This window comes from Sorex araneus, chromosome 1 (genome assembly GCF_027595985.1).
Source record: "Sorex araneus isolate mSorAra2 chromosome 1, mSorAra2.pri, whole genome shotgun sequence".
Taxonomy (NCBI): domain Eukaryota; kingdom Metazoa; phylum Chordata; class Mammalia; order Eulipotyphla; family Soricidae; genus Sorex; species Sorex araneus.
The window spans coordinates 368,275,477-368,289,656 of record NC_073302.1 but is presented as its reverse complement, the minus strand read 5'-3'; the positions used below and the strand labels follow the sequence as shown (position 1 = coordinate 368,289,656).

The following is a 14,180-nucleotide window of genomic DNA, read 5'->3' as shown; positions in this document are numbered from 1 at the left end:
TGAAAGAGCCTCCAATATGGCACTGCTGGGAAGAATGAGTAAAGAGGGACTGCTAATATCTCAGGGCTAGGATGAATGGAGACGTTACTGGCGCCCACTCGAGAAAATCGATGATCAATGGGATGACAGTGATACAGTGATACTTTGGTATAAGAGACTAATGATAACTAATACTAAAGTAGAGAAATTAACATATTATTATAAAAGTATGTGCATATTGTATCTTTCTCTCAAAGATAGCTTGATATTAGTCACATTTTCATACAGCAGACTTGAAACTACAGATAAGACAGCCATGGCACTCAATGTCTCCTCTTTTTGCTCAGCTCACCCTTCCCCCCACTTTATCATTATCATAAACCAAAAAAAAATGTATCACCAAATAAAAGTAAACTGTTGGGCCAGGGACATGGCACAGAGGGAGACAGCCGAAGCACGTGCTTTGCATTTCAGAGGCCATAGTTCAATCCCTAGCACTGCAAGGTCCCCTGAACACCAAATCCTATGAACTATAGGGTATAACTCCCCAAATTTTTTTAAAAGTAAATTGTCCAAAAATTATGCATTATCTCTGTGTGAAGAAACGTTTTTTTTTTTAAAAAAGGACAGTTCCTTTTATTAAAAAATTTAATAAAAAGGACAGTTAATAAAGTTATAACAAGTATTTGTGAAGTTTCTCTCCCCCTCCTTTCTCAACGAATCTGGTATTTCTATTAATACTCCACCACACATATCTGAACCCAACTCAACAGATAAAAGAAGCAATATGGCATTTATTTTTTTTAATCCTCAAGCAAGTTACTTAAAATTTCTAAATTTCACTTTCTCAACTGTGAAAGATAGGTGATACAAATACATTACAAGAATGCTGAAAGAATTGGCTACCCACAGAGGCTCAATAACATAAGCTCTAAGAGCTCTATCACAAACAAAATATTTATCAATAAGAAAACTGAGAATATATTTCAGGTTTTATTGTTCCTGAAAGGGAGGTAGAAATGGAGGACTGGAAAAGAAGATGGAAGACTTCGTTAGATTCCAAACACCCTCCAGCTACCCCATCCTTACTTATTCTTCACTGATTGACTTTCTGATTTAGTAACCTAATCTACTGCCACTGCCTCCAACTGCTTCACCATCAACATATTCCTGAAGCCTCTTTACCCTATGTGCTTGGTCTCATCATGGATGTTTCATCACCTTCTCAATGACAAATCTCTTGGTTCTTCCTTAACTCCTTCATTCCCACTCCCTTCCTTTTTTGCTGCTGTGATGACTGGGATTGCACACAGACTTGGCTGTGCTGCTTCCTGGGGACTGCACATCTGACTCAGTTCTCACACATCCCACAAAGCTCTCATTGGGATCCCCTTCTTTAGCTGTGGTGCTTGCATATGTGTTCTCCAAAGCTCCCATGCCTGACACAGTATGTGCACATTCTTAGTTGCAGCTGCCCATCAGGGGTCACACATTTGTGTGCAGTAGGACAGAGACCCCTCCACTCTGCTGTAGTGCCAGGATTCCCTAATAGCAGAACTGCCTGGCAGTGCTCAGAGCATGTGGCATGTGGGCAATGCCAGGGATCAAATTCCCATTCTCATGCTTGATACCTCAAAGGTAGGTGCTTTTGCCATAGAGTCATCCCTGAGTCCCTATTCCTTCTCTTTGCCCTTGCCATAAGTGTGTTCCTTTGTGGAATTCTGCTAGGAAGACTTCACTGACTTCAATACTCTGGTTCCATCACCCTTCTTTGATTTTCTACACTTTTCTAAGAAGTCCCATTGATTTATACAATGTTACCTTCTTTACTTACAGGACATTTTTCTCTCCGAACCCATTTAGCTTCATAATTTCCCAAAATAGTCCCTTCCCTCCTCCCCATGCTCCCAAACTACTGAAGAATGCAGTACTTTGGAAACTGTGCACTCTCTAATACCTATGATTTAACAAATCAGTAGAAAGCTTGACATTTAAGCAAGTGTATACATGCCTAGCAATTTTAAAGAGTTAAGACTAGCAAATTTTTTGTCCCAGTTGGGAGATGAGAATAAAGAATACCATGTATATGCATTGATTGGATCCAATCAGTCTTAACTGAATTGTTAATTTATTTCAAAGGGGAAAAATACCAGAAGAACTCAAAAGTATAAAGAGTTTATAACTGTTTGCCCTGTTTAAGCACTGTGAAGGTTTATATCATTTTTGCAAATTCCCAAACCTAAAAATAATACTATGAAAAAATAAAGAGGCAGGGGATAGGTTGGATGTCAATGGCTGGAGCACATGCTTTACATGCAAGAGCTCTGGTTTTTATTCCCTAGTACCTCACCTTCTCAAGAACACCCAGAAGAAGTTGCACTGAGCACAGCATCAGTATGCTCCCACTTAAAAAAAAAATAAATCAAAAAGAAGCACACAAATAAAAGAATAAACATGAATCTTCCAATAGCCAAAATCTCATCTTTGACATCACAGTATAAGAACAAAATACAATGTTTTCAGTAAGTCAAATATAAAGAACTAAATTAATCCACTGACATTTTATGAGAAAGCAATTAATGTTCGATAGCTTTAAAAGACTTATTGTTCAAGAAAACCCACATCAAACAAATCTCACTCAACATTTAACTACTGAAAGTTTACACTGATGCAAACCTTAACAATGACAAATATTCAAACTGGAGTGGAAAAGTACTGTTTCCAAAACTCTTTTAGGGTTCATATGAGTTGCACTTAATGTAACATTCTTGACAAGTCACAAACTCGGTTCAAGAATGCAAATTATTCTTGAACACTCAATAAATTAAAAGGTGAATTATATTAAACATATTATGCAACTACCCCATCCTATTCCAGAATCTTCTCTCATAACCTAACTGGGCTATATTTGTTATAAGAGCAGATGAAAAGTATCAACACAGAAAAGTAATAATTATGATAGGACTACCAAAAACTAAAAGTAACTGGGCAAAGAGGAAAACAATAAACACAAAAAGTTATTATATTTAGTTTCCAGTAACAAAAAATAAAGAGCCTCCCCCAAATTTTTTAATTAGGGTATAGATTAGGAAGTGGTGTTATGGCTTAGTGGTAAAAGTATTTGCCTTTCAAGCATGAATCCCTGGTACCACACAAACAGACACACACACAAACATACACACACACACACACACACACACACGAAAGAAGAGAAAAACAGGTAAAGATTCGAAAACATGAGTCATGGCATAAGAAAGAAATTGAGTTTAAGCTCTTTCCTCAACTAATTAGCTGTTGGCCTTGATTGAGGATAATACTTATCTCATAAAGTTGTGTACAGATTAAATAAATTAATTATACAAAATAATCAGGAAGTAACACATAATTAAATCTCAATAAATCCTATTTTTGGATTCAAAAAGGTCTAAGCCTTTTTATAGCTAAAATACTTTAAACTTTCAAGGAATAGCTTGTCAGAGCACATTAAAAAGAGAGAAAGGTTTTTCTTTTATAAATTAGCATATTCAGAAATGAAAATGTGAAAAAGATAATAAAAAAGGTGCACTAGTGATCTATTGTACATAACAGTAAAATATAACATTACATTAAAGAGATATAAAATTCAAACTACCTTTATTCCAAAGAGAGGAACTGTGTAGTAAAAATCTCTGTAGACATCTATAAAATTTATCAACCAGTCACTAAAAGAAGAAAAACTCATCAATGAAAATCAGGAAGGAATGTGAATCAAATAAATTTTTTTTTTTCATTTTTGGGCCACATCCAATAGTGCTCAGGGCTGCCTTCTGACTCTGTGCTGGCCACTCTGATCACTCTTGGCCACCGCCAAGGGACTGACCATTGAATGCCTGGGATCAAACTCAGGTTGGGTGTGTGCAGGGCAAGTGCCTTACCATTGTACTACCTCTCTAGTCCCTAAATCTATTTTTTCAATTTAATCTTTATTACTTGCTTGTATTCACTTTTATATATTCTTTGTCCCTCTCAGAGAGCCTGGCAAGTTACCGAGAGTATCCTGCCCATACAGCAGAGCCTGGCAAGCTCCCCATGGCAAGTATTCGATATAACTTGCCAAAAACAGTAACATTAATGGGTCTCATTCCCCTGACCCTGAAAGAGCCTCCAATATGGCACCGTTGGGAAGGACAAGTAAGGAGAGGCTGCTAAAATCTCAGGCTGGGACAAATGGAGATGTTACTGGCACCCGCTTGAGCAAATCGATGAACAACGAATGACAGTGATACAGTGAATCTTAATTCTAAAAAAAGAAGAACAGGAGACTCTGCTCAACATGCTAAACTGCTGTGGAAAAGAATATACTACTATGAAATCCCTTTTGGGAGGAGGGGGCAGCAAGGAGGGGTGTGCCACACCTGTGGCACTGAGGAATCAGTTGTGGTACAAAGGATTAAACCAAAATTGGCTGCATACAAGTTACTCTCTTAAATCCTATACTACTTCTCAGGTCCATACAACTTTGAAACCCTTAAAGCAATCTCACTGAAATGAAAAATGAGTTAATGATGCCCATATTTTCTACTACAACTTAACATTATTCTCAAAATTCTGGCCAATGTAATTTTTAAATGAAATAAAGATCACACATTGGCAAAAAAAAAAATCAAATTGCCATCATTTACAAATGCCACATACGTCCTAATAAATAACACAAACTAATAGAATTAAGAATTTCATAAGATAACCAGTTAGAAAAGAGTATACACAAATCATCTACTTTTCTACATTGCATCAGAAGATCTATTTCCCTTCTAAATGTGTAATTTAAAATTTCATTCACAACAGCACCAGTTTCTTAAAATATCAAAAATTAGGGGCTGGAGTGATAGCACAGCGGGTAAGGCGTTTGCCTTGCACGCGGCCGACCCGGGTTCAAATCCCAGCATCCCATATGGTCCCCTGAGCATGGCCAGGGGTGATTCCTGAGTGCATGAGCCAGGAGTGACCCCTGTGCATTGCTGGGCGTGACCCAAAACAAAAAAAAAATTTAAAAAAGGGGAAAACTGTATGAAAAATCATGGGAAAAATTATGAAATACTGAGTAGCAATAGATGACTAGGAGAAATGATAAAACTATTGGGGAATGAAAGAAGACTTTTCTAAACAAACATTTTCTATAAAAGTGTGGCAGCTCTAACTAATGTTGAAATTGATTCACTGTAACACTGTAATACTGTCATCCTGTTGCTCAGCAATTTGCACCAGTAATGTCTCCATTGTGAGACTTGTTGTTACTGTTTTTGGCATATCCAATACACCATGGGTAGCTTGCTAGGCTTTGCTGTGCGGGCAGGAGACTCTCAGTAGCTTGCCAGGCTCTCCGAGAAGGACAGAGGAACTGAACCCAGGTCGGCCGTGTGCAAGGCAAATGCCCTACCCTCTGTGCTATCACTCCAGCCTGTTGAAACTGATTAAAAAGAAAAATTCCACCTAAAACCAAAATAAGGATGTAAGTGATAAACGCGAGAAATTATTGATAATGTATTTTTTGTTTGTTGAGGAAGTTGTTTTGTTTTACAATGCAATTTGACACAGGCCTAATAATTTTATTATGCAAAGGTCTCTCATAATTCCATTTTTTAAATCTCTAAAGTCATGATAAATGAAAAATTAACAGATAACAAAAAATACAATTCTTGGGCCAGAGAGATAGCAGAGTGGACAGGGTGCTTGTTTTGTACACGTGGCCCCAGTTCGAGCCCAGAATCCCTTGAGCACCGTCATGAGTAATTCCTGAGTGCAGAGCCAGGAGTAGTGCAGAATCCCTGAGTACTGCTGCTGAGTACTGCTGGGTGTGCCACCTCCTCCCCCCCCCCAAAAAAAAAACCACTCCCACACCGCCTCACACATACACATCTTATTGTCACAAATAATGAATAATTTTTTTTAATTATAGAAGATAAAACTTTTCATGTAAAACTGACAGGATGTTTTTGGATGGGGCACAGCCTGCAGTGTTTGCGAATGCCACCAGGGACACAAGTGGCAGTGCTCTGGAGTCACATGGCACTGGAAATCAAACCCAGCTCCTCACACATTTATGCCACGTGCTCTACCTCTTGAGTCCCCTTCTCAGCCCAAACTGGTAGCTTTTTAAATTGTTAGTGTTGAATAAAGAGAAGCTGCTGGTATTCTCAGGCATAATTAATAAAAATGAAACTTAATTAAACTTTCGGGAGGCAACTGATTAATGTCAATCAAAAATAGCTAAAATATGCATACCTTTTAATTTTGAATTTTATCCTAGGAAAACAAAGATATATACATATGCATGTATATATCTTGAACTTGAAGCATTTACTTATATAAACTAGAAGCATTTACCTTATATACAACTGGTTCAGTTTGATACCTGGCACCATATATGGTCCCACAAGCCTTGCCAGAAGTGATTTTTGAGCCAAGGCCAGAGGTAAACCCTGAACATAGACAGATTTTAAAACAAAACCAAAAAAGACTATCAAGAAGCTAACAGTCTAGAGCGATAACTGACCCAGGTTCAGTCCCCACATATGCTCCCCTGAACAACCAGCAGTATCCCTGAGCGCAGAACCAGAGTAAGCCCTGAGTACCACCAGGTTTGGTCCAAAACCAAATAAATAAATAAGTGAAAAGCAAACTGCTATATTAGTCATTTAAAATTACTGGAAAGAGCTTAAATTTTCAACAATAAAAATTTCTTGCTAAATAAAAGATAGTAAATTCATGTTAAAACATTTATGCTACATTTTAAAGGAGTTTTTATTTTGTTTTGTTTCATGCCACAGCTGGCAGTATTCGGGGCTTACTTCAGTCTCTGCTCAGGGATCACTCCTGGTGGAGCTCAGGGGAACATGTGGGGTGCCTCAAATTGAACCCTGGTCAGCTAGCTACATGCAAGGCAAGTGTTCTACAGGCTAAACCATTACTCCTTCCCATAAAAGAATATTTGACTCCGATAACTATTTATTTGATTAAGTGAAAATAAGTAAAATAAGTAGCAAAATAGTGTGTACTCAAAACATTGATTTTTTTTTTTTGGTTTAAAACGTGAATTCACATTTAATAGAACCTATAAGGATATTCACAGAAGAGCCTGGCAAGCTCCCCATGGCATATTTGATATATCAAATACAGTAACAATAACAGGTCTCATTCCCCTGACCCTGAAAAGAGCCTCCAATCGTTGGGAAAAACAAGTAAGGAGAGGCTGCTAAAATCTCAGGGCTGGGACAAATGGAGACGTTACTGGTGCCCGCTCGAGTAAACCGATAAACAATGGGATGATACAGTGATACAGTGATAAGGATATTCAATGAAACTTATCTCTGCCTAGAGATATTATAAATGTTATTTATCATTTATGTTTTCCTGAATTTCCCAAAATCCTTATAATTATTATACACTGCCTTAGTAATGAAGAAAATAGAAAATACTAACAATATTTTTGTAACATATAGTAACCATAGTATTGTAATTCATGCTAAGACCAATATTCCAACTCTTTGAAGCTCCACCAAAACTAGAGATGTTTAGGTGAACCCATAATTTGATATGATAATCACAATGAAAGAACATTTCAGAACTGTAATAATTAAACCAAAGTTTTCACTCGACCTTTAAGTACAATTAAGTACTGTCACTGTTACTGTCACTGTCATCCCATTGCTCATCGATTTTGCTCGAGTGGGCACCAATAATTTCTCCATTGTGAGACTTGTTACTATTTTTGGCATATCGAATACACCACAAGGAGCTTGCCAGGCACAGCAGGTAGGGCGTTTGCCTTGCACACGGCCGACCTGGGTTCGATTCCTTCGTCCCTCTCGGAGAGCCCAGCAAAGCTACTGGGAGTATCCCGCCTGCACAATTAAGTACAAAGACAAATAATATTTAGCTATCAGTCTTTTAAGTGATGGGGGAAAATACAAGTATTACCTTCCTAGGATAGAAACTGTGGTCTTTAACAACTTCCAATAATAAATATTCTGTCTCATTTGGTCAACAGGAATGACTCCAATGTATTTATAAAGCATATATATCCAAAGGCAAGCAAACACAATTTTTTCTGAACAAAGATATCTTAAACAGGAGATTTCCAATAGGAATTGTTCTTTGATCATTGCAAATATTTAATGTAGTTCCAAGAAGGTCGAAGTACTCTAGAAATATTTCACTCTTGACAAACAGTAGTCAAATTGTTAAATTCCGTCTGCTCCTCTCCAAAAACTGATAAAACATTACCAGGTAATCCCAGGGGCCTTGGGCTACATCTAAAGGACTTTCCAGAGAGGCATTCATTTTCACAATATTAAATGCTTTCTAATCTTTTTGAGTATTTCAGAGAACCAATTATGCAACATGTTGACAACTTAATGTCAATAACAAAGCCTTTATTCTTTTTTTTTTTCTATTTTGGGTCACACCTGGCGATGCGCAGGGGTTACTCCTGGTTCTACACTCAGTAATTACTCCTGATGGTGCTCAGGGGACCATATGGGATGCTGGGATTCGAACCCGGGTCGGCCGCATGCAAGGCAAACGCCCTACCCGCTGTGCTATCGCTTCATCCCCAAAGCCTTTATTCTTAACATCCTTTTCTTTCTTTAAGATACTTTCTTTGAGATATCTTCCTATCTTATTGTTCAAAACTTGAATTCCAACAATTTCTATCCCCATAGGGCCTAAATTCCAATACAGCTGTTTCTTCCTGAACCGTATATAAACAGAGATAAAGTACAAAGGATTGAGTTCTTGCCTTTCATTCACCAACCTAGGTTCAATCCTGGCATCCCATATGGTCCACTAAATACTACCAGGAGTGATCTCTGAGCACAGAACAAAGAGTAAAACCTCAACAAACAAAAAAAAAGCAAACAAAAAAAAGGGAAAGAAAAGTGACATATCTTTAACCTATATCTATGTGGTAGCTTTCAACTGTACCTATACCTTAGAATTGCCCAGAGAACTTTAAAATATCTATGCAGCAAAGATGTAGAAACAGGAACTAGATCAGTGGTTTTCCAGGGATAAAACTGTTTATAAAGGGACATGAGAAAAAAATTTCAACATGATAAATATGATAATTTTGACTGTGGTGATAGTTTTGAGTCTAAATACATGTCAAACATTGTATATTTTAAATGTGTAGTTTATTACATAAATATTATGCTTCAAAAAGGCTATTGAAATAAATACTGATATCTATATCCCTCAAAAATGATAATGTTTTCCCTGAAAATCAAAATTCTCAAAAACTCCTCAGCCGACTGTAAAAACGTGCAGCTGAGATTGAGAGCCACCAGTTTACAGCTATCAATCTCTTCCTTCCTCAAGTCTTTGGAAATACTTCACTGAAGCATATCCACTTTATCATCACCCATTCTTTCTCATCTTCTGAAGACAGGTTTCTAAACCACACTCAGTTAAATCTATACTTGCTAATGTCACCACCTATGGACTCCTGACAAACTTACTTGTCCCCAGAGCCTTCTTGACACCTCTTTATAGCATTTGAAATCATTAACTTATTTCCCCTCTATCTGAAGATCTTTCTACCCTTAATATGTCTCCTGGTGTTCCTTCTAACTTTTTCTCTTTCATTCTGTCCTTCCATCTGTTTCTACTTTTTGTCAGAGGCTATTCTCTGGATGCTGCTTTTATCATGATAAATACTTTCCCAGAGTAATTTCAACATGACCAAATGAATACACCTTCAATTCACCCCTCAATCATCTTCCCTTCAATGCTGATTGCCTCTGTAAATTCCCCATCTATAGATCCAACATCAACCTACATTTTCACTGGAATGTTAGTTTCTTCAAATTCACAAAGTCAAAATGTAAGTTTTGTCATTTTTCCTCAGTTTGCTCAGTTTCCTTACATTCAATCAGTTGTACCAAGTCAAATCCCCAGCATCTTGATTCTTCCTTTTCTCCACAAAAGTGACTGGGAATCTGTCAGATTCTGCCTTACTCCCTAGAAAAGACTCTAAAACAAAAATTCATCAAATGACTTCTTACTAATCACCTTCAACCCGATGCTGTTAGCTAATTGGGGGCAATGCCCATGAGCCCGAGGGATAGTACAGGGGGTAAGGCAGTTGCCTTGCATGCTGCTAACTGGGATTAACCCATGGCATTCCACATGGTTTCCTGTGCATCACCAGGAGTGACTCCTGTGTGCAGAGCCAGGGGTAACCACTAACTTGTCATTGTCGGTGTCACTGACTTTGAACTTGTCATTGACAGTAACTTTCCTAAACTGACATTGCTTTCTCATGCTTCCTAGTTGTCTCATTTACTATATCCACCTCTTGGAAAATAATTCGCTTACCTCCATCATGTCGCAAAATTATACTGTACTTAAAACTGTTATCCTGATTCCACTCTGCTCTTACTATACCTAGTTATATCTAGTTAGAATTTTATTTTACTTATCTGTCCTGTATATTTAAAAATAACACACATTTCCACGAGGACAAGCACAATGACATTCATTTATGTATTCTTAGTACCTATTCACCCAATGCAGTGCAAAATAAATTTGACATGATTCCAACTATTTACAAAATGTAACCCCAAAAGGTCTTAAATACTTACATTAAAATTTGTTTTCAGTACCCATTTTAATAGGCAATAAGATCTTAAATAAAAGTTGACTATATTTAAACTCTGTCAAAACACCACCACTCAAAAAAAAAAAAATGCAGCCAAAAGCAGATTTCATGAATAGAAATACAACCAAGAAAGTAGTATTTCAGGGATAACATGATGACCTCGCTAACACAACACATACCCCAGGTAGTGTTAATGGTGAAGAGTGAGTGTGTTTATAATCCTTGTGGCAATAATTGTAGTCAATCAAAAATAAAATACACCAAATGCAAAATGCTTCCTAAATCTGTGATGATTTCCCCCTTGCTACTTGTTTCAAATAAATTATCTGACTTTTAAGCTACTGTGACCAAGCAGATCTTACAAGATATTTTTTTCTCTTTGCTTTCCCCTACATTTCAAAAATATGATGCTTTAATACTCATCTTGTAAACCTTAAAATGTATTAACCTCATGAAAAGGGAAACAAACAAAGAAAAAAAAAACCCTCAAAGACAGTGGTGGGTGAGTGGAGGAGGCAGCCAGAGGATATTAACAGAACGTTCTTACAGAAAACACGCTTCCCCCGGACTATCAACATTGACTCAAGGTTACACAGATCCTCATGACAGTATGCAAATAAGATTCTCAGAGCTGAAAATCACAAACTGTATAAAGTGCTGGGTGAACTAAGGCGGTGACTTGCCATCTCCAAAAGCCACTGGAGCAGCCCGTGGGCAACGTGCTTAAGGGCAGCCTGGCGCCGATGCCGGGAGCCGGGTCTCTGCTGCAGTGGAGCCAACTCCCCCTACCTGAGGAGCCTGCGGTCGCGGGGCGTGTAACAGACCGACAGGCAGACGGGGCATCTGTCAGAGAGCCGGCTCCAAGCGACACGAATTCAATGGGGGCAAAATTTCCGTCTTTCCAGAACCGTGCAAACTCCGGGGATACAAAGCACACGTGCACGCTGAAGGACGGGTACCCAGCCTGGCTGAAACGTGCGAACTTGGGGGGGTGGGGAGCTTACAATGCAACCTTTTTTTTTTTTCTTTTTTGGCAATTAATTTTTCGAGACAAAACCCCGACGATTCTCGGGTGTGCTGCAAATCAGCCCCCGGGAGAGAACTCGCAGAATGGAAGGGGACAAGGGAGGAAGAGGAGAGCCCTCCTAGGCAATGAGCAAGAAAAGGACTCGCGGCCGCGTCCTCGGTGTCTCTGCCGGGGGCGGCGGCCAAGTCCCGGGCACAGAAAAGCTGCGGCTTTCAGGGGAAAGGAAGCGGGGCGGTGGAGGGGGACCATTGTGGCCGCTGAGACCGGACGGAGGGCGACAGGCTCGCTGCAGCGGGAGGAGTGGGAGAGCCCAGAGCGCCCCAGCCGCCGCAGAGTGGGAGATGGGGAGGGGTTGGGGGTCTCCCCCTCGCCCCCACCTCGAGATCGGCCGCTGCCTAGCGTCAAAGGGCGGCGGGCCGGGCTGAAGAGGCTGCACCCGGGTCACGCCCCGAGGCTGCACCGCTCCTCGCCGGCAAGAAGAAAAGCCCAAGTGGGCGCGCACAAAGCTGCCGCCGCCCCGACCGCGGGCGGGCAGCGGCCAACTTCGCGGGGAGAAGGCGCCCGCCGCCGCGCGCCCACCCGCAGTGCCTCGCGACCGAGCCGTTAGCCGCCTCGACGCGGCCGCCCCGCGGACCCAGGCGCGGTCCCTTCGCAGCCGCCGCCTTGCCCCGGCTCCTCCCCGACAAAAAATTTAAAAAAAAAAAAAAAAAGTTCTCAGGGGCCGACCGCCCCGGGGGCCCGCCCGGCACGGGTCGCCCCGCCAGACTCACCCCAGCGGCTCGCCCAACTCTACCTCCAGAGCCTCGGTTTGTCAGGCTCGTGACGACGACGACGGCGGCTGCGCTGCCTTCTCCCGAGTAGTAGCACCACTTGCCCACCCCTCCTTCTTTAGCAGATCGGGTCGCGGCAAGCCATCTTCCCCCTCGGTTCCCCGACTGACAACCCAGCCCCGAGGGCCGCCACTGCCGCCAGCCACTGTGACAGGCACATCTAGGGACCGGTCCCGGAGCAGCCAACCACCACCGCCCCACTCAGGTTCAACCTATCGCCGTTCTCCGGGGCGGGAGCAGAACAACTTCTCCACCAATAGAAATCTTTCGCAGCCAGGCCTGGGGCGGAGCCTTGAGGTGGGAGGGAGGGAGACTTGAGTGGGTGTGGCCTCGGTAATAGGCGGGTCTGGGCTCCCCCGCGAAGATGATTGACTGTTGAGATCTGATGCTGGAGCTAGTCCACTAGAAACCCGGTGAGTGTCTCAGACTTCAAGGTCCATGGCCTTGCCAAAAGAAACCTTGCAGAGAGGTGTTGACTATGACGAAAGAAGAGAAGCAATGAAATTTGAAAGGTCAAAAGGACTTTGAGCCTTCCTCATTGCCTTAGCCTGGAAAAAGTCGAACACAATTTCCTGCTTTTCTTCCCCTGTTCTGTTTTTTGAATTCTCCATCTTCCCTCTCTTCTCCTCTCCCCAAAACACTAAATATTTGTATACTAACTGGAACCGGAACACATTTGAAACAGCTCCTCCACACAATCCTTTGCTTTTGACTTCATCAGTTCCTACCATGTTGGTACTAGAAGAGGATTGACGGTATAATAATTCAGGTTTGCTGGGACAGATTCTGCTCAGGGTGAGTATTTACCCTGAGGCATAGAGACAGGTCTATCTAGAGAATGTATCTTATTCTGGCATCTTCGAGAACACAAGACAGTTAAAATCCAAGAGATTAAATTCTGCTGTCAAGCCCTGGTAGAATAAGGGGTAGTAGAGGGAGGGAAAGGAAGCCAGCATGTCAGCCAGAATGGATGCAAAGTCAGGGTGAGATGCAGAAAAGAGCAGAGGCACACGGGCATGCACACACACGCATACACACACACACACACACACACACGCACACATATAATCAGTGTAGGACACCAATATTTTGGTATGACTTAAAAAAACGGAGTCTAGTGTCTGGAAGGGCAGCAACAAGACCTCAGGAGAGATGGGGCCTGAGTCACACTCTTGGACGTGCCATTCAAGGAAGGAGTAAATATATATTGACTTCTTAACACTGCTATCAGCATGTCAAAGATAAGGAATGAGTGCCAAGGCCAGAGAGATAGCAGAGGGGTTAAGGTGCTCCCCTTGGTCACAGTTAACCACAATTCAATTCCTGGCACACATGTAGTCCCCCAGCGTTCCTGGAAGTAACCCCTGAATACTGCCAGGTGTGACTTCCCCCAAAAAACTACAAAACATAAAAATGTGAGAAAAAAAACATCAGAAGCGACAGCTTTCCTGCAATACTAAAGGTTTAGGGGCAGCTGGTTAACTAATAGGTGAAAAGCACAGATTAATCCTTCAGCAAAACAAGAGACCAAGCAGGGAGGGTGCTTGCTTTGCACACAGCTGGCTGGGGTTCAGTCCCTGCAGGGGGAAAATAAGGGTGAGGCCTAGCTAGATACTGTAGAAGACTAACAGACCCCGTTCCCTTGAGAAAGAGGCAAACTGTCTTTGACCCCAGAGCCCAGAATTTGAGCCCCTTTGACAGATAAGAT

General features: G+C 41.2%; 1 protein-coding gene across 3 annotated transcripts in view; it reads right to left on the bottom strand.

The window, feature by feature from the left end:
• Positions 1-12,597, bottom strand: part of HYCC1 (hyccin PI4KA lipid kinase complex subunit 1) — a 75,626-nt gene extending 63,029 nt beyond the window's left edge. For 2 of the 3 annotated variants that reach the window (XM_004604087.2, XM_055139443.1), the window contains exon 1: positions 12,413-12,597. The gene's annotated coding sequence lies outside the window, so the exon portion shown is untranslated. The remainder of the gene's footprint in view (positions 1-12,412) is intronic. The other variant, XM_055139435.1, reaches the window with a different exon arrangement.
• Between the last annotated feature and the right edge of the window lie 1,583 nt (positions 12,598-14,180).